This window comes from Coregonus clupeaformis, chromosome 40, assembly GCF_020615455.1.
Source record: "Coregonus clupeaformis isolate EN_2021a chromosome 40, ASM2061545v1, whole genome shotgun sequence".
Taxonomy (NCBI): domain Eukaryota; kingdom Metazoa; phylum Chordata; class Actinopteri; order Salmoniformes; family Salmonidae; genus Coregonus; species Coregonus clupeaformis.
In genome coordinates, this window is record NC_059231.1 from 33,952,412 (window position 1) to 33,974,008 (window position 21,597).

Below are 21,597 nucleotides of genomic sequence, written 5' to 3' on the forward strand. Positions count from 1 at the left end.
ACATGCCACCAGAGGTCTCTTCACAGTCCCCAAGTCCAGAACAGACTATGGGAGGCGCACAGTACTACATAGAAACGTGACTACATGGAACTCTATTCCACATCAAGTAACTCATGCAAGCAGTGAAATCAGATCAAAAAATCAGATCAAAATACACCTTATGGAACAGCTGGGACTGAAAAGACACACACGCGCAGGCACAGACACTCGCATACACACACACAATAACATACACACTATACACACACGTTAACATGGATTTTGTGTTGTAGATATGTGACTCGTTTCAGGAAACTAGGCGTATGTCACGCGTCACTACTTCACAGGAGAGCCATTTGAACTTAAACTTTTCTTTAATTAAAATGTGTTTTTTGGCAGAAATGCCTTCTGGAACATGTGAACTTTCATGTGCCTTAATAACAAACTTGTATGCCATCTGTAAATATGAATAAAACATTTAAATTACGAGCCAAGTTGGTTTAGCCACAGAAAAAGACAGCAACCTTCCCGCTAGCCATGATTGGCTGAGATAATGAATGGGCTGGACATGCCGAGAGATCAAGTTTTGAAATCAGTGGAATTAGAGTATGATAGCTAAGGAGATTGAGAAAACACCTGTCTCTGGATTACATCTTCAAACTAAGAGCAACCATGGCATCCATGACAGAGAGGGAGAAGCTTCCAATCATGTATACTGGTAGGATAGTCTAGCTAGCTACATTTTCAGATATTACACGCTTCTAATTTTGTCCGAAAGTATTTTTCATTTCAAGTTAAAGTGTACTGTTAGCTAGCTAGCTAGCTAGCGTTAGCTGGCTGGCTCGCTAGCTAATGTTAAGTGTATGATCTGTGTAGTAATATTATTTGTATCTCAGAGCCATTTGCTTTGCTAGTTATAGCCTAATGTAGCTAGCTAGCTACAAGTCTTAACAAAAGACTCCACTATGCAAGTAACCATTTCAATAGAATGATCATGATGTCAATGCAACAACTGTTGATAGATGCAGCTAGTAAATTCGCTCTGGCTATTCAGAGCACTCTCGTCTGAGTGTGCCAGAGTGCAGAAAAACTGACGAATTTACGAACGCTCAACACCCGCTGAATATGGCTGGTGTCAGTAAATGTTGGCAAGAAAGTGTTAAATTGTTGCCAGAAGCACAGTTGCAGTCACCAATGCTCTGGATAACATAAAAACAGCCTAACCGGCGAGTAAAATGGTCAGTGAGCTGTTCTCTCATTTGTATCTGGAAGTAGCTAGCCAACGTTAGCCAGTTAGCTTGGGTGCTTGACTGCTGTTGTTAGGACAGAACGCTCCTCCGAGATGGGGATCCATAATAAACACAAATTCAGCTGCATGTGGACACACATACACACGCACACAAACACGCACCCCCCACCACCCTCCTCCCTACTCCCCAAATACCACCCCTCCCCTCCTCCGTCCACCCTCAGCAGCCTGTAGTCTAAGCAGGTTGTCATGCATTGTAGAGATCATTCTTATTGATATGTTTAGCTGGCTGATTTCCTGTGATTTCCTGTCTTCCGGGCCAGCCAATAAAGGCCAGTGCATGTCTATTCACTCAGTCCCACAATCAAAATGACCTTAAGGGTGACAACAAGGACGACAGCCATGGATTAGTTGTCAATTTGCCTGCATAACTGAATGATGTCCTTAGAAGATGAATTACTTTGCAAAGCGGCTGAGACAAGCCATGTGTGTATTTGTTTAAAGTTAGATTTATGTATTTAACAGCCCTGATGCTAGGCCTACGTGTCAGATTGCACAAATTGCATAATTCAGACATATTACAACTAACGTAGAGCAAATCTGACACTCATCACATAAAAAATGATTAATGGATCCAATGTACCCACTCAGAGTAGGAGGATAAAAAGGCTTTCAAAGATGTTTACACATCAACACTATTGTGTCAATCTGTCTGCTGGTCAACAATGAGAGCTTCAGGTTGAAAGGTTGTCAATTCTGATATAATTTAAACATTTTAAAGGGTTTTGGCTCAGTCGTGATAAACTCTGAGTTGAGTTGGCAATCTGAAAGGACCACGTGTTTGTGTGTGTGTGTTTGTTTGTCAGGTGTTTGTGCTCTATAAATGACTTTGTGTAGGTGTGTGTGTGTGCACGTCTATGCCCCCTGAGCGTGTATCCTCTCATTGAACAACACCCCTCATGTCTGTTTGCATGGCCACTTATCAGCCTAATGTCCCTGCCTCGCTCCACAGCTCCACATCTTCACGTTTGTCTCCACACACTCCGAATCTAACCGAGAACTGAGGGGCGTCCTGTTACTTCCAGATGGCTGGAACATGGAGCATCTGACTCTAACTATCGTATGCCACCGCGTTGTGCGCCCATTAGGTTAGCGACGCACCACAGCATCTCTTCCACAGGCTAATGTGATGTCAGCTTTTGTTATCTCTGTCACTGCCTGTTCTGCCACAATGCCCGCTTAACCCGGAAGCCAGCCGCACCAGTGTGTCGGAGGAAACACCGTACACCTGGCGACCATGTCAGCGTGCACTGGGCCCGGCCCGACACAGGAGTCACTAGTGCGCGATGGGACAAGAACATCCCTGCTGGCCAAACCCTCCCCTAACCTGGACGACGCTGGGCCAATTGTGCGCCGCCCCATGGGTCTCCCGGTCGCGGCTGGCTGTGACAGGTTCACAGCCTTTCTTATTCATTTGAGCGTTTCATTTTGGGCTGGCTACACATCAAACCCATTTAGAATAGACAAATTGATTCAATTCTCTCCATGTTTGTATCATTCCTTAATTCTGCCATGCCCCCTCAGTTAGGCGGAGTGTGAGACGAAACACGACATTGTTGTCGGTTTGTCTTTTTTGCTGCTTCGTGATGGGAACATCCAGGGACGACGATCGCCTTTTCTTTCTCAAACTGATTTAAATGTAACCAGGGAGATGAAGGCATTGAAAGAATGTGATTAATGTAAGTACAATACTAGGGTTGCATCCCAAATGGCATCCCATTCACTATAGTGCACTACTTTGACCAGAGACCTATGGGACTATGTAGGGAGCCAATTTGGGATGCACCCTGTGAGATTAGGACTAAGGAGCCGTGTAGCATTCATCTAGTTGGATGTTGAATTGTTAACATAGGCGTGATTGTTTTTGAGCTAAACAGTATACTTTTTCACTAAGTATTATCAACGGTCTGATGGATTTGTTATTACTTAAGACAGTATTGGAGGGAGGGGAGCTCAGGGAATGGGATACATAGGAATCTGTATTCAGAGCTGAGCTAATGCTTCACCAAGGGAAAGTAAACACTTTGAAACTGGTGCAGTGGCCTCTACATGTATAAAGACATTTTAGACCGTGACACTGTTCTCATTTCAGAACTGCTGTATTTTCCTGGGGGCCTGTCATGCCAAATAATGTCCCCCAGCCAAAAAGTGCCCCCCACGTCACAATGGGATTCTATAAACTATTAGCATCCGTTGCTATATCAACTGATTCAAATTTTGGAGATCATTACAGCCTATATGACGTTATTTTCATCCCCGCTGTGCAAACAAGGCTGATTTCCGCCACAATTTTGCTGTTTAAACAAGTTTTGTTTAGCTTATAAATTGAAAACATTACTTCGAACTACTTTTGAGTACCTTGTTAACATTACAACAACATGAAATCCATGTCTTAAACGTTGCCATGTTTCGAAAATAGCAAAGAAAACGTGTAATCTACTTGACACATTAATGTTACTTACCTTACAGATCACAAAGTCAGCTAATTTCCACTCCATTCATGTGCAAGTCAATTTGATTCATACACTGGCTTGTCTGGCTATCATATTTTTATTTTAACCTGCCCTTGCCTTATCTACACTGAAATAATATTATTTCAGCAGTCCTCTATTATGATTCATGTTTTTCTATCTCATATAGCTCATTAGTACACCCTTGTACCTATTGTAGGGCCTACACATATTTAGCAGATGTTATTGCGGGTGTTGCGAAATGCTTGTACTTAGGAGCTAGAAGCAGAGCTGCCATATCTGTCGGCGCCATCTTCATACAACAGGGAATAATGTGAAACTAATAAATACCATCAATGGATACCTTAGAATTTACAATAATGAACAACTTGTGAAAACCAACCTGGCAATATTTTAGATTTTAATATATAAACTTTGATATTTTTTTGGTACAGTTTTGTCATTCATTTATTTTCACAGATTTTATGTACACTCATATGGCAATCATAGACTAAAATACTGAAATCTGGTGTGTGGAGGTTCTGCCTTTCATTTGTTCTCAACAGGCAGCCAGTCTCGGAAGGGGGACTTGAAGAGGGAGACTGCAAAGTCCAGGCACTGCTGCTCTCTTTCTTCTGAGTGTTTGCTGTGCTAGTGTTTTTAGTTAATCTGTGTATCTCTCATATTATGTGACCAGCATGACAGAGCAAAAAAACTTTCTTAGCAGATAATGACAACATGACAATAACAGTAGTTGTAGATTATGTAATGAAAAGTTGGAGGGTGGTTGGTAAAGGAGGACATCAGGTGGATCCACGTCTGGGTGTTGGGCAGAACCCCTGGAGAACGGGAGCAGAGTTAAAGGGAACAGGGTAGGAGACAGAGACGTAAACAAGCAAACACACAGGTTACACTTTACTGTGAGAAAATGTGATGGATTAGTGCAGTGTTATAAATGGGAGATACAGAGCATTCAGAAAGTATTCAGACCCTTTGACTTTTTCCACATTTTGGTAAGTTAAAGCCTTATTCTAAAACTACTGGATCAATGTCCCGAAATCGGAACAGTTGCTAATCAATATGCGATATTTGACTAGAATGGCGTTGTACACAAAAGTCAACTTTCCGGGAAATAGAAATGTCTTATATGGTCAGAAAGCTTAAATGATTGTTAATCTAACTGCAGTGTCCAATTTACAGTAGCTATTACAGCGAGAGAGAAAAAACATGCTATTGTTTAAGGATAGTGCACAACAACAAAACACTTTTATCAAGGCAACTGGTTTGATACATTCAGTAATCTTGCTCTGATTTGTCATCCTGAGGGTCCCAGAGATAAAATGTAGTGTAGTTTTGTTAGATAAAATCCATTTTTATATCCTAACACGATCCATGTTGTATACAGTGTTTTACATGAATTACAACTCTTTCAACTTGCAACAAAACAATCTATGAAACGTAAACACTAAACCTTGTTTTACCCAGTCAATTCAGTTTCTGTGCAATCCTCAGATACTCTAGAAGGCAACCAAACTTATTTTATCATTCTACATAACGTATTGGCTACACAACACGTATTTTAGCCCAAGAAGGACAGACATCCTTACGCATCAATGAGACGGGCGGTGTGCACTTGATTGACAGTCTCTTGGTTCAATGACCACCTATCGTTTTGAAACATAGTTAGCTAGATAGCCAATGAGCTGGGCTTTACATGAGTATGTGATCGCCCTTTGTAGGCCATTGTCCTAAGGCTGTGAACAACATGGGTCATTCTCCATTGAAAATCCACAGGACGCACATTACGCATCGTATCGTTCGATTACTTCTACAACGTTTAAAAAAAGTACAACATGGCTACTAAGAGTAAATCGAACTTCAAGCATACACATTTGGATGAGATTATTGGAGAAATGGACCGGGAGAGTGACACGAGGAGTCATGCGCGCAAGAAAGATTGGAAGGAGAAGGTAATGTGACTTTTTTAGATCAGGAAGTAAAATACGATTTTGCTTCTCGTGCTAATCCAGTTGTTTAAATGGTTGCATATTCATTTCAGATATTTGTCTTTGATTTCTATATACAGTACCAGTCAAAAGTTTGGACACACCTACTCGCTCAAGGGTTTTTCTTTATTTTTACTATTTTTTACATTGTAGAATAATAGTGAAGACATCAAAACTATGAAATAACACATATGGAATCATGTAGTAAACAAAAAAGTGTTAAACAAATCAAAATACATTTTGTATTTGAGATTCTTCAAAGTAGCCACCCTTTGTCTTGATGACAGCTTTGCACACTCTTGGCATTCTCTCAACCAGCTTCACCTGGAATGCTATTTTCCAACATATGGAGTGCCCACATATGCTGAGCGCTTGTTGGCTACTTTTCCTTCACTCTGCAGTCCGACTCATCCCAAACCATCTCAATTGGGTTGAGGTCTGGGGATTGTGGAGGCCAGGTCATCTGATGCAGCACTCCATCACTCTCCTTCTTGGTAAAATAGCCCTTACACAGCCTGGAGGTGTGTTGGGTCATTGTCATGTTGAAAAACAAATGATAGTCCCACTAAGCCCAAACCAGATGGGATGGCGTATCACTGTAGAATGCTGTGGCAGCCGTGCTGGTTAAGTGTGTCTTGAATTCTAAATAAATCACAGACAGTGTCACCAGCAAAGCGCCCCCACACCATAACACCTCCTCTGTGGGAAATACACATACGGAGATCATCTGTTCACCCACACTGCGTCTCACAAAGACACGGTGGTTGGAACCAAAAATCTCAAATTTGGACTCCACCAGTCTAATGTCCATTGCTTGTGTTTCTTGGCCCAAGCAGGTCTCTACTTCTTATTGGTGTCCTTTAGTAGTGTTTTTTTTGCAGCAATTCGACCATGAAGGCCTGATTCACACAGTCCCCTCTGAACAGTTGATGTGTCTGTTACTTGAACTCTGTGAAGCATTTATTTGGGCTGCAATTTCTGAGGCTGGTAACTCTAATGAACGTATCCTCTGCAGCAAAGGTAACTCTGGGTCTTCCATTCCTGTGGCAGTCCTCATGAGAGCCAGTTTCATCATAGCGCTTGATTGTTTTGCGACTGCACTTGAAGAAACTTTAAAAGTTTCTTAAAGTAATGATGGACTGTCATTTCTCTTCACTTTCAAATAGTATCAAATAGTATCAAATAGTATCAAGAACATGCATATCCTTGCTTTAGGGCCTGAGCTACAGGCAGTTAGATTATGTATGTCATTTTAGGCAGAAATTGAGATGAGGGGTCCGATTCTTAAGAAGTTTTAAATAGTTTTTTCCCGTCATCAGTCTACACACAATACCCCATAATGATGATGCAAAAACAGGTTTTTCAAGATTTTTGCAAATGTATTACAAATAATAAATGGAAATATTACATTTACATAAGTATTCAGACCATTTACTCAGTACTTTGTTAAAGCACCTTTGGCAGCGATTACAACCTCAAGTCTTCTTGGGTATGACGCTACAAGCTTGGCACACCTGTATTTGGGGAGTTTCTCCCATTCTTCTCTGCAGATCCTCGCAAGCTCTGTCAGGTTGGATGGGGAGCATTGCTGCACAGCGATTTTCAGGTCTCTCCAGAGATGTTCGATCGGGTTCAAGTCTGGGCTCTGGCTGGGCCACTCAAGGACATTCAGAGACTTGTCCCGAAACCACTCCTGCATTGTCTTGGCTGTGTGCTTAGGGTTGTTGTCCTGTTGGAAGGTGAACCTTCGCCCGAGTCTGAGGTCCTGAGTGCTCTGGAGCAGGTTTTCATTAAGGATCTCTGTACTTTGCTCCGTTCATCTTTCCCTCAAACCTGACTAGTCTCCCAGTACCTGCCGCTGAAAAACATCACCACAGCATGATGCTGCCACCACCATGCTTCACCGTAGGGGATGGTGCCAGGTTTCCTCCAGACGCTTGGCATTCAGGCCAAAGAGTTTAATCTTGGTTTTGTCAGACCAGAGAATATTGTTTCTCATGGTCTGAGAGTCCTTTAGGTGCCTTTTGGCAAACTCCAAGCGGGCTGTCATGTGCCATTTACTGAGGAGTGACTTCCGTCTGGCCACTCTACCATAAAGGCCTGATTGGAGGAGTACTGCAGAGATGGTTGTCCTTCTGGAAGGTTCTCCCATCTCCACAGAGGAACTCTGGAGCTCTGTCAGAGTGACCATCGGGTTCTTGGTCACCTCCCTGACCTAGGGCCTTCTCCCCCGATTGCTCAGTTTGGCCGGGCGGACAGCTTTAGGAAGAGTCTTGGTGGTTCCAAACTTCTTCCATTTAAGAATGATGGAGGCCACTGTGTTCTTGGGGACCTTCAATGCTGCAGAAATTCTTTGGTACCTTTCCCCAGATCTGTGCCTCGACACAATCCTGTCTCGGAGCTCTAGGGAAATTTCCTTCGACCTCATGGCTTGGTTTTTGCTCTGACATGCACTTTCAACTGTGGGACTTTATATAGACAGGTGTTTGCCTTTCCAAAATCATGCGCAATCAATTGAATTTACCACAGGTTGAATCAAGTTGTAGAAACATCTCAAGGAAGATCAATGGAATCAGGATGCACCTGAGCTCAATTTCGAGTCTCATAGCAAAGGGTCTGAATACTTATGTAAATAAGGTATTTCTGTTTTGACAAATTTGCAAACATTTCTAAAAACCTGTTTTCGCTTTGTCATTTTTTATTAAATAAATTTTAAAATAAGGCTGTAACATAACAAAATGTGTCTGAATACTTTCCGAATCTACTGTATGTATTTTTCAACAGTTTTGGAAGGTATAGCCTACCTCAAGCTGGTCCCCCTCTGACTCAGAGAATCAGACTGATCCAAACCTACTGGCTCTGGTGGATGGGATACCTCCTGGGGGGATTGGACAGTCAATGGTCCAAAAGTCATTTGGAGAGGTAAACTGAAGAGGTAAATTTTTATAAGCTCAGCATATATACAAATTCTTCCTTTCTCAAATGTCAACCAAAGTTTAACATACTTTGTCTATTGGGATTCACCGAATTGTAGGGCGTCAGGGCTTTCAGTGGTCGACCGTCCAAATGCTCCAACTGGAGAAGATTGTTGGCTTCCACCGAGGTAACACTAGGAAGACAAAGATACAAATATCAGTGTTAGGGAAACTAAAACTAGCTTCATGTTATTTTGTGTGCAAAGGCAAATAGTTATTATTTGAGATTTTTATATTCACCTTAACAGATGGTGTCCCCAGATAGGAGTGAAATAGCTGCGAGGTTTCCCAGGTCTCGCCTTCCTTTGGTCCTTCTTCCAAACCAAGTAATTTGCCCGGATGTTGAAGCACTTGATCCCCTTCTTGATTCTTCTCCGGTAGCTCTCCTTCTGTTTCACCTGCACCTTGTCGATGTTCAGTCTCACCTTGATTGGTAACAGGAATATATGCAATTATATTTCATATTACAAATATATTTCTTACATATCTCTTGGAGGGCCAGAAAATAAATTAACAGCGGGCAATATTTTTTTCCTGGTCAAAAAACTCCACATCCTTCTCAGTCTGTGCATGAAGTTGGTCCTCGAAGGCATCCTGATCTGGTTCGACAACATCCACCACATCAGGTGGGGTTTCAGTGATCTGAAAGTACGTTATACAAAAATAGCAATAGACAAACAACACTAATTCAATCACAAATTTGAAAGACTACAGTATGCAATAATTGTATATACAATTGCATTGTTTACCTCAGTCAACAGCTGTGGCTCCCGTCCGTACTCGGTGGAGGCCTGGACACTGATTTTGTGTGCAAAGAGAATTACCTACAGGTTGTTTTTCCACCGTTCCTGGTACCCGTCAAGGGACTTGCCCATGGCAGTCTTGAGGGTATGGTTGGTCCGTTTACCCAAACCTGGAGGAGTGGGTAGGAAAGTGATATCTATTGACAATGTAAGATATTGAAATATGTCTGATTATGTACCATGGAGAAAAAAAAACAAAAAAACATTGGTGACAGAATATAACCTATAACATCTGTACCTTGTTCCAGCGTTCATGACCTCAGTCACTCAAGATGACCTCAGGAGAACCGTGGGTGTTGAAGATGTCCATCATCACCTTTGAGGTGGCCTCGCCAGTGTCGTCCTTGATGGGTATCATACAAAACGAAAATAAATGTTTGGTTCCAAGCACCCTTTTTAATGGGTTATGTTCTCTTCCTTTACTGACCTTAATTGGTTTTGCCCCCACCCACTTGGTAAAGTGATCGGTCGCCCGTCAGACACCAGCTGTTGCCACTCCTGGATTTCGTGAAGGGGCCGATAAGGTCCATCCCAACATTTAAAGTGTTAGAGAGAAGATTACTTTATTCTTACCCATTTATGTGTCATACAGTATGCAGATTTTCATATTTGTAAGGACACACACACACTATAATATTGAACTCTGCTGTGATCAAATAAAGCAACCACTGCAAAACAACTTATCAGGGCAAAATTTGAATTGGGACACTTACCGATCATGTGCCATGGTGAAACAACTTTGATGGGCTTCAACTCCTGTGCCACAGTCTTCACCCTCTCAAACTTCTGGCAGGCTAGAAAGGGTACTGACCTTTAAGCACAAAATGACAAATTGAAACGTTGTGTGCTCTCTGATATGACATTCATTGAAATTATAATAATTTAAGATATAATAGAATGTGATGATAAATAAAAGTTTTTTTCACTTGTCCAGCTGTCCACCTTCTTGACAATTCCACGCCAGAAGAAGTGTAGGTTGAGTTTGTCAATCATGCACTTCACTCCGAAATGGCCAGCATGCATCTCGGTCAGCATGGCCTCCTTCTTCTCCTTAGTAAAAATCACCCTCCTGTGTGGCTGGCCATCCTTCCCCGTATATACATATGATTGCCTAACAAGTCGGAAGAGAAGAGTTGTTGAAATACTCAAGTCTAAGTAAATTTGCACTGCTGTCTTTCTCTCTCTGTTTCTCTCTCCGTCTCTCTCTCTCTGTCTTCCACTCTCTTCCCACCTCTTTCTCTCCCTCTCTCACTTTTCATCCCCCTCTCTCTGTCTGTCTGTGTCTGTCTAGCGAAGACACCTAGGGCAGTTGGAATTACCATAATTGCTTGCATCTATCTATTTGATGAATCAGGTTTAAGTTATAGCTAGACACCTCAATATGACAGACATATGTATCGCTAGCAACATGTAGATGACCAACTAGCTAGATGGAAAATGGTTGTTGAAAAATAGATGTACATAGCTAAATCCGTTCAGTAGGTGGTCAGCAGGTAGTCACCGTCAAAAACACCGTCCTTGGAGAGCAATTCTGAGGTAATAATTTTGCGAGGACTGAGTGAGCGTTTATGAGGTGATATAAAACTAGAACTGCCCGCATCCTCCGTCCTACGCGACCACTATGAGGTAAAATAGAGCCAAGCTTTTTGGCAGGGGAACACAATTTGGCATGACAGGCCCATGGTGTTTAAGAGATCAAGTTGTTTACAAAACATTTCTGGGGACAAGTGATAGACTTTACTAGATGTTCCTTGTCAATGGAAAATACTTACCTTCATGTTTACAAAGTCAAAATCCCCATGAACATAATTTCACTCCATGATCTATATGTTGTTTCTCAATCTTTATGCTGCAAAAATTCCTCAACTCCAGTTTCACTAGGTCTCTTGTTTCTTCTCTCCTACCCCTCACGTCCCTAGCTAGCCGGCGCAGACATCCTCGAACATTCAGAAGGGTGTGGAGGACACTAAATCAATAGACTCCAGCGCGAACGAAAATGGTGCAGTACTGAACAACAGTTGCAAACCGGGGAGGGGTTAGGTGTTGAGTTGCGGGAACACTGTCAGCATGGCCACTGCCCTTTAAATACATTACTCATTGCTTCAAGCCACACATCGCAACACCCACCAAACGGGCGCAAACGTACCGCAAAGTCTGTTCAAGAACGTTTTGGGGAAATGTGTTGTTCAGTACAAACCATTCCGCAATGTAGCAAACATTCAAGGGAACTGAACTGAGGTTAATAGCGCTTGTGTTTTTGTAATCAAGATCATCAACTATTAATAAGCTAGTGATTAGAGTCAGCTGCTGAGAATTAATGGCAGCCCGGGGAAAGTATTGTCCTTGTCTCCACAATGACACAGCCGGGCGAGATGGGAGGGATGAAAGAGAGGGAGGGAGAGGAAGAAATAAAGAAAAAGGGAGAAAAGGAGGAGGGAGGAACAGAGACAGAAGGAGGGAAGTGGGAGAGAGGGAAGGAGAGGGAGATAGGAAGAGGATTGGGAAGAGAAAGAGGGAAGGCGGGAGGAAGAGAGACAGGGATAGAGAGAGACAGAGAAAGGTTAGCTTTGTAGAAATTGAGAGACCAGACTAATGATAAAGAGAAGAAAAAAGAAAGAAAAAGACAGAAACTGTCAAAAGTTTTTTTTTTGGGGGGGGTGGTCTCTAATCAGCATCGGTAATGGATCTATCTATCTGACCTGTCTGCTCTGGTCTCTCCTAAGATACTTTCTGACATGTCTGCTCTGGTATCTCCTGTGAGACCCATCTCTGGTTTGATCAGTTATTTTCTTCCCCCCAAAATCTGTATTTTTCAAAGCTAAATGTATTCATTTTCTTTCACTTTGCTATCAACGCCAGAGGTGGGAAAGCTTTGAAAAATCTGATTTGGTCTCATACGGATTCTCTTGGCTTTTTGGATATATGGTTATTGCTGTTAACTTTATTTTTATTTTTTACATGATAATTGGAATGCATACATCTTCAAAATGTACATTTCAAAGCAAGGGCTGAACAGAACACCAAGAGTATTGGATTGGAATTAGAATGGGTCGTATTCTCCTGTCTCTGTGTGGCTAAATGTTTGGCATTCAACTGGTCTTCAAAGTTGATGTCATCACTTCACTGGCAGGAATTGATTATTGGGTTTCCATTTGTTTCAGACTCCTTTTTCTAAAGTTCTGTTTAAAAATCCCTTTCAAAACTGATTTCTCCCCCAATTTATTTTTATGTCACAAATCTTTGAAGTAATGTCTTGAATGCAGGTTAGACAAAGTAGTGTTGATAAAAGGGGTTATGAAAGTTTCCGATACAAATCCCAGTCTTTTAATTTTGCTAAAAAAGCACAATCTAGCCCAAATAAACATAATTATCTCAGAACTCAGTCAGTGTTGACATGAAAACGCTGAAAATACAAAACATCTCTCAGCTTTACAAAACATTTTCAGTACATACAGTCTCTGAGAACTCTCAAGCACAATTATTGCTATAAGGTCAAAGATATCAGAGGAAAGGCAAACCTCAATGGTAAACCCTTATTACTTCTCCTTCCCTTGTGGATTGTATGTAGGCCTAACTGTAGCCAAGAAAATTATGTTTTATCATGCTCTAAATCTCAAGAACCATAAAATAACATGGCAATCAATATCATATTGTATGAGGTATATGTTTGATTGCTTATAGTAAATCTAAATAATATGCCTTGCGTACATTTCAAATGAATCAATACCTTTGCTCATTAACCAAATGCATACCGGCATAATATCTGCTAGCTTTATTCACAGCTAAGATGAACCCAGCAGGACAGAGAGAGTCCATCGCCTATCGTCTTATACAACCCCACTATTCCCCCATTATCACAATTTGCAAAATATGGTTAAAGGTTGTTCCAAATCAATGCTCCCCAACAAAAGCGACACGTTCAGACCTGATGCGCTGCAACACATCACAACGTTATGAAGAATTACGTAAAAAAAATTACAGGCTAGAGAGAGAGAGAGAGAGAGAGAGAGAGAGAGAGAGAGAGAGAGAGAGAGAGAGAGAGAGAGAGAGAGAGAGAGAGAGAGAGAGAGAGAGAGAGAGAGAGAGAGAGAGAGAGAGAGAGAGAGAGAGAGAGAGAGAGAGAGAGAGAGAGAGAGAGAGAGAGAGCTCTACATCATTACCGTAGACATTACTGGGAGCCCATACAGGCGTGGAGGGCGTACGGCTGGACACCAAGGCCATCAAAGATTATCATACTATAAATTCCCAACACTGTATAATAGGCCTGTCACTCTGAAAGCTGGGGCTGTGGGACTACAGAAATAATGCCCTGCAGATTTTATCTTCCATAGGACTACGACACGGGACACGGGAGAGGTTGTGTTTTCTCTAGCAGGAGGTAAGCTTGGCTTCTTATATGGTGTTGAGTAAAGCTTAAACCATGTATTTAGATTGTAGGTAGGTATTGTAGTTAGGTATTATAGGTAGTTTACTCAGGTAGTTATTGTAGGTTATTGTAGGTAATTATTGTAGGTAAGTATTGTATTCGGCGGACCCCGGCGAAGCACGAGGCTAGCTTACCCACTACTTGGACCAACAAAGCTAGCTAGCTAGCTAGCGGGTAGCTACTGGTAACTTTTAGCAACTGTGGTTAGTTGTTTCCAATGTTATTTCATGCTTAAGAGTACCTGTGATTGAGCCAGCTAGCTGCCACCATTCAGCTGTTTTTCTAACCTCATTATCCGAGGCATTAACGTTAGGTGGTTGGTAGCTGCTGTACTTAATTACAGCTACTGATAACAGTCTGCTGTAGTTTACAACAATTCTAATTTCTAAAGTGGAAGTTGGGAGAGTTTTATTCGGGTGGTTCAGTGAAACAATTATAGTTTCTGAGGTGGAAGTTGGGAGAGTTATATTTTTTTGGGGTGAGGGAGGCCTGCTCTCTCCTTTCCCAGATGTTTAGTTCATTTCATTCCGATCTCCTCTGCATTATTGTAGCCATCTGCTGCAGCCTGTCAACTATGCCTCTGCCTATCCCTGTTCTCTCCTCTCCGCACAGGCTACACAAACGCCTCACACCGCGTGGCTGCTGCCTCTCTAACCTGGTGGTCCCTGCACGCACCACACACCTGGAGTTCCAGGTCTCAGGCAGCCTCTGGAACTGCCGTTCTGCCGCCAACAAGGCTGACTTCATCCCAGCCTATGCTACCCTCCAGTCCCTCGACTTCCTGGCGCTGACGGAAACATGGATTACCACTGAAAACACTGCTACTCCTACTGCTCTCTCCTCGTCTGACCATGTGTTCTCGCATACCCCGAGAGCATCTGGTCAGAGGGGTGGTGGCACAGGAATCCTCATCTCTCCCAAGTGGTCATTCTCAATTTTTCCCCTAACCCATCTGTCTATCTCCTCATTTGAATTCCACGCTGTCACAGTCACTAGCCCATTTAAGCTTAATATCCTTGTCATCTATCGCCCTCCAGGTTCCCTTGGAGAGTTCATCAATGAGCTTGACGCCTTGATAAGTTCCTTTCCTGAGGATGGCTCACCCTTCACAGTTTTGGGGGATTTCAACCTCCCTACGTCTACATTTGACTCATTTCTCTCTGCCTCCTTCTTTCCACTCCTCTCCTCTTTTGACCTCACCCTCTCACCGTCCCCCCCTACTCACAAGGCAGGCAATACGCTTGACTTCATCTTTACTAGATGTTGCTCTTCTACTAATCTCACTGCAACTCCCCTCCATGTCTCCGACCACTACTTTGTATCCTTGTCTCTCTCGCTCTCCTCCAACACTACTTACTCTGCCCCTACACAGATGGTAACGCGCCGCCGCAACCTTCGCTCTCTCTCTCCCACTACTCTCTCCTCTTCCATCCTATCATCTCTTCCCTCTGCTCAATCCTTCTCCCTCCAATCTCCTGATTCTGCCTCCTCAACCCTCCTCTCCTCCCTTTCTGCATCCTTTGACTCCCTGTGTCCCCTATCCTCCCGGCCGGCTCGGTCCTCCCCTCCAGCTCCGTGGCTTGATGACTCATTGCGAGCTCACAGAACAGAGCTCCGGGCAGCGGAGCGGAAATGGAAGAAAACTAAACACCCTGCCGACCTGGCATCTTTTCACTCCCTCCTCTCTACATTTTCTTCATCTGTTTCTGCTGCTAAGGCCACTTTCTACCACTCTAAATTCCAAGCATCTGCCTCTAACCCTAGGAAGCTCTTTGCCACATTCTCCTCACTGCTGAATCACTTTGAAAAGAAGGTTGACGACATCCGATCCTCGTTTGTTAAGTCTAATGACACTGCTGGTCCTGCTCACACTGCCCTACCCTATGCTTTGACTTCTTTCTCCCCTCTCTCTCCAGATAAAATCTTGCGACTAGTGACTGCAGGCCGCCCAACAACCTGCCCGCTTGACCCCATCCCCTCCTCTCTTCTCCAGACCATCTCCGGTGACCTTCTCCCCTACCTCACCTCGCTGATCAACTCATCCTTGACCGCTGGCCATGTCCCTTCAGTCTTCAAGAGAGCGAGAGTTGCACCCCTTCTCAAAAAACCAACACTCGATCCCACTGATGTCAACAACTACAGACCAGTATCCCTTCTTTCTTTTCTTTCCAAAACTATTGAGCGTGCCGTCTTTAGCCAACTCTCTTGCTATCTCTCTCAGAATGACCTTCTTGATCCAAACCAGTCAGGTTTCAGGACTGGTCATTCAACTGAGACTGCTCTTCTCTGTGTCACGGAGGCTCTCCGCACTGCTAAAGCTAACTCTCTCTCCTCTGCTCTTGTCCTTCTAGACCTGTCTGCTGCCTTTGATACTGTGAACAATCAGATCCTCCTCTCCACCCTCTCCGAGCTGGGCATCTCTGGCGCGGCTCACTCCTGGATTGCGTCCTACCTGACCGGTCACTCCTACCAAGTGGCGTGGCGAGAAGCTGTCTCCGCACCACGTGCTCTCACCACTGGTGTCCCCCAGGGCTCAGTTCTAGGCCCTCTCCTTTTCTCCCTATACACCAAGTCACTTGGCTCTGTCATATCCTCACATGGCCTCTCCTATCATTGCTACGCTGACGATACACAGCTAATCTTCTCCTTTCCCCCTTCTGATAACCAGGTGGCGAATCGCATCTCTGCATGTCTGGCCGACATATCAGTATGGATGACGGATCACCACCTCAAGCTGAACCCTGGCAAGACGGAGATGCTCTTCCTCCCGGGGAAGGACTGCCCGTTCCATGATCTCTTCATCACGGTTGACAACTCCGTTGTGTCCTCCTCCCAGAGTGCGAAGAGCCTTGGCGTGACCCTGGACAACACTCTGTCGTTCTCCGCTAACATCAAGGTGGTGACCCGATCCTGCAGGTTCATGCTCTACAACATTCGGAGAGTACGACCCTGCCTTACACAGGAAGTGGCACAGGTCCTAATCCAGGCACTTGTCATCTCCCGTCTGGATTACTGCAACTCGCTGTTGGCTGGGCTCCCTGCCTGTGCCATTAAACCCCTACAACTCATCCAGAATGCCGCAGCCCGTCTGGTGTTCAACCTTCCCAAGTTCTCTCACGTCACCCCCCTCCTCAGCACACTCCACTGGCTTCCAGTTGAAGCTCGCATCCGTTACAAGACCATGGTGCTTGCCTATGGAGCAGTGAGGGAAACGGCACCTCCGTACCTTCAGGCTCTGATCAGTCCCTACACCCAAACGAGGGCATTGCGTTCATCCACCTCTGGCCTGCTGGCTCCCCTTCCTCTGCGGAAGCATAGTTCCCGCTCAGCCCAGTCAAAACTGTTCGCTGCTCTGGCACCCCAATGGTGGAACAAGCTCCCTCACGACGCCAGGACAGCGGAGTCACTCACCACCTTCCGGAGACATTTGAAACCCCACCTCTTTAAGGAATACCTGGGATAGGATGAAGTAATCCTTCTACCCCCCAGTGGTTAACCCACTGGCTATAGGGTGAATGCACCAATTTGTAAGTCGCTCTGGATAAGAGTGTCTGCTAAATGACTTAAATGTAATGTAAATGATAGGGATCCTTCCACCTCAAAAAGCACAAGAGGATTTTGACAACCACCATCTCAGATTGTTTTGAAATCATTTCTGTTGTTAAAAACAGATAATATTAGCATTCCTACAACATTATTTTGTTGAAATATAATTTCATCTCTGAGAAATTAAGCTAATGGATTACACCCATATTAGCATTTTCACGGTTCATGTCTAAAGAATCTTAAAATGTTGCCTATAGATTATTTGGATATGAAGCGAGAAAATCCTAATATAGGTAACATTGACTTGCACTGTATTTGTGCCACAAATTCTAAAAAGGTAGCATTTGAAACAGTGACCAGGTAAATAAAACCAAAGGATGGGTTGCTGTCCGAGCCACAGCTCCATACTACTTGTCAAACATAGAGAACTGATGCTACAGTATGTACTCGTTGTTGGGGTGGGATTGGCGTGGGGTGTGGGGGGTCCGTGGATGGCTTTTGACCACTTCTTTGAATTCCTCATGTCTTAGCCATTGTTAGAAAAAAGTTTGGTCCAAATCAGATGTTAGGTACTATCATTATTGGATATTATATGAATCCTATACAGTAAAATGGCCAATTTGGGTGCAATCAATTAATTCAATTTCTCAGAGATCAAGTTATATTTCAACAAAATAATGTTTCGGAAACGCTTATCTGATCTGTTTCTAACTACAGAAATTATTTCAGAAAAATCTGAGATGGTGGGTGTCATAGCTTTGCTGAAATGACATGGAAGGCCCTACAGTGCTTCTGCTGATTACTGTTAAATAAGAGCTCCTTCACTCTTTTATTTAATGGGCTCGTTGTAGATATGTCCAGGCTGCAGCTTCTTATTGTGATCGTCACCGTCCAATATGTCCCTTCCAATCACCACGTTATCGTTAAATCTAGATGGATGTGATGAGCAATTATAATTGTGCTACTCTTAACAATCACTTGGCTCTGGCTAGAACATAAGGTGCAGAAGCTATTGTATGAGAGAGAGCGAGAGAGAGAGAGAGAGAGAGAGAGAGAGAGAGAGAGAGAGAGAGAGAGAGAGAGAGAGAGAGAGAGAGAGAGAGAGAGAGAGAGAGAGAGAGAGAGAGAGAGAGAGAGAGAGAGAGAGAGCTGTTCTAACTAAACTGGATCTTAAATGTCAGTCGTATCTAACAGATTATAAACAGCTACTGTATTTAATCAGTTTTCTCTTTTTCTCTTCTTCAGCCATCCCAAACACACAATGATGACACATGCACGCACATACGCACGCTCACAGATGCGGGCAGACGCACACACACACACAATGAATGAATAACAATATGTCGTTATATGTAATTAATTCGGAATTAAGTGTGGCTAAATGACTAATAGGTTTGATAACCACTCTCTCCCTGTTTAAAGATCACATCTGGTGTCTCGCCCAAACAACATGGTGTCTAGACAATATATGGGGGCTCTGTGTGGGGGCGAGGGGGTATTTTCAGTCAGCCCCTCTTTTCGTGCTATTTGGCTGATTAGTCTCGTTAAGGTTAACTGTTCAAAACAACACCCCACTAATGAGGGAAATTAATTATGAAGTCGGCCTTGTCTTGTCTTCATCTGTCCTTAGTTTGTAAGGAGGTAAGCCAAGCCATATCTATCAAGCCCTGGTTATTACAGTCATAACAGAATTATATTTTCATGGCCAAAGTTTCACTATCCAATTATAAGGTAATGTGTCCTACCAGGATTTGAACCCCAGTTCTCCAGCATGCCACAAGACAGCTTTAGCCCACTAAGCTAAAGCCAATGCATTTCTCAGGGAGCTAACATAAGTCTTCACACAACCAATTTCCCAGTGTTAAATCAACACTGACAGTGTTCAATTTAACACTGGTCCAGTGTCAATACCGGTCCACACTTTTCAGTGTCTAATTAACACACTGCTTAGTGTAAAACCTTATTTGCATATTTCCCAGAGTGCCTTGCCTTTCAAGTAAATTGTAGAGTTACCACCCATGACTGTATTTGTAAGTGACAGAGACATGGTTGTTGCATTCATCCATTTTCAGTCCTGTAGCCTTCACGAAGTGAGATACTAAGCAAATATGTGAGATTCTAAGCACAATACAATAAGTATTAAATAAGACCTCATTTTCAGGACCTAGTTTCACCCTAATACAGTGGTCTGAAACTGATGGTCTTCAGGCCTGCAACTCACATTATAATTGTTTGTACAGTGATGTGTAATTCCTATTGGAATCTAGCCAGAGTGGGGATATCCAGCATTTGGAATTTTTTATTTACCCGCAACCAGGGGTGTAACGCTGCCGGAGTGTGGAGGAGCGGCGCTCCATCACTTTTTTCAATTTGAGAATAGAAGGAGCTGGTAAAACTATTTCTGAATAAATAATATTTAATTAATTTTAAATTCCATGAAAAACAATAGAACGACAAACCAAATAAATATGTATAGCAGCCTAGAGGTAGGTAAATGGTAGTTTCTTCCTGTCACGATCGTCGGGAACAGAGGAGGACCAAGGCGCAGCGTTGAAGGTGAACATACTCTTTTATTAGTGATTACACGACCAAAACAACAAATAGATAATGTGACGTCCACGGTCTAACACAAACCACACTGGAACAAGATCCCACAAACCACTGTGACAAACAGACTGAATAAATATGGTTCCCAATCAGAGACAACCAGCAACAGCTGACACTAGTTGCCTCTGATTGAGAACCACTCTGGTCAACATAGAAATACACTAACTAGAAACAAGAAAACTCACACCCTGGCTCAACATACAAGTGTCCCCAGAGCCAGGGCGTGACAGTACCCCCCCCTAAAGGCGCGGACTCCAACCGCGCCAACTAAATACCACAGGGGAGGGACCGGGTGGGCACTCCGCCTTGGCGGCGGATCCGGCTCCGGGCCTGATCCCCATTCCCTCTCCAACCCCCCAAAGTACCCCTGGTCCGGTCTGGCCCCGCTGGCCGGAGCTGGACTGCACACTGGTGGAGCGGATTGCTCTAGCTCCGGCGTGAAGCAGCTGACCGGTGCCGGACCAGGCACCGGTGGAACAGGCACGGGCCGTGCCGGACTGACGACGCACACCACTGGCTTGGTGTGGGGAACAGGCACGGGCCGTGCCGGACTGACAACGCACACCACTGGCTTGGTGTGGGGAGCAGGAGCGTGCCGGACCGGGCTGGCGACGCGCACCATTGGCTTGGTGCGGGGAGCAGGAGCGGGCCGGACCGGGCTGGCGACGCGCACCATTGGCTTGGTGCGGGGAGCAGGAGCGGGCCGGACCGGGCTAGCGAGGCGCACCATTGGCTTGGTGCGGGGAGCAGGAACAGGCCGGGCCGGGCCGGCGACGCGCACCATAGGCTTGGTGCGGGGAGCAGGAACAGGCCGGGCCGGCGACGCGCACCATTGGCTTGGTGCGGGGAGCAGGAACAGGCCGGGCCGGGCTGGCGACGCGCACCATTGGCTTGGTGCGGGGAGCAGGAGCGGGCCGGACCGGGCTGACGAAGCGCACCACTGACTTGGTGCGGAGGGCAGGAATGGACCGGACTGGGCTGGCGACGCGCACCACAGGCTCGGTTCAAGGGACAGGAACAGACCGGACCGTACTGGGGACACACACCACTGGCCCTACGCAGGGATCAGGAACGGGCCGGACCGGACTGGTAACAGACCCCAGTACCTCTCGCTGTGCCTCTACACCTTCCTTCCCCTTTTTGACCAGTGGCCCCCGTAACCTGGCGGCCTCCTCTGTCAACACGCTGGGCCGCTCTATCGCGGTCTCCTGCTGCCCCGTCGTCCACGGCGTGAGCCCCCCCCTAAAAATTTTCTGGGCCTCTCTCCTACCCGTGGACCCGGTCTCCATATTTTTCGCCAGCCTCTCGCCCTTCTGCTTCCAAGTCAAGCCCCTCTCTTCCTCACACGGCTTGACCCAGTCGAGGAGGCGAAGGAGATCCGCTAGAGATCTCCCTGGCGATGGCTCCTGGACACGCTGCTTGGTCCAGTCGGTGTGGGATCTTCTGTCACGATCGTCGGGAACAGAGGAGGACCAAGGCGCAGCGTTGAAGGTGAA

General features: G+C 44.7%; 1 long non-coding RNA gene across 1 annotated transcript; it reads right to left on the reverse strand.

Moving 5' to 3' along the window:
- Positions 1-8,556: 8,556 nt before the first annotated feature.
- LOC121554852 lies at positions 8,557-9,477 on the reverse strand. The gene is made up of 3 exons (XR_005997815.2): positions 8,960-9,477; positions 8,750-8,853; positions 8,557-8,622 (listed from the first exon to the last, which is right to left on the reverse strand). It is a non-coding gene; the product is annotated as an uncharacterized LOC121554852 (long non-coding RNA).
- Positions 9,478-21,597: the final 12,120 nt, after the last annotated feature.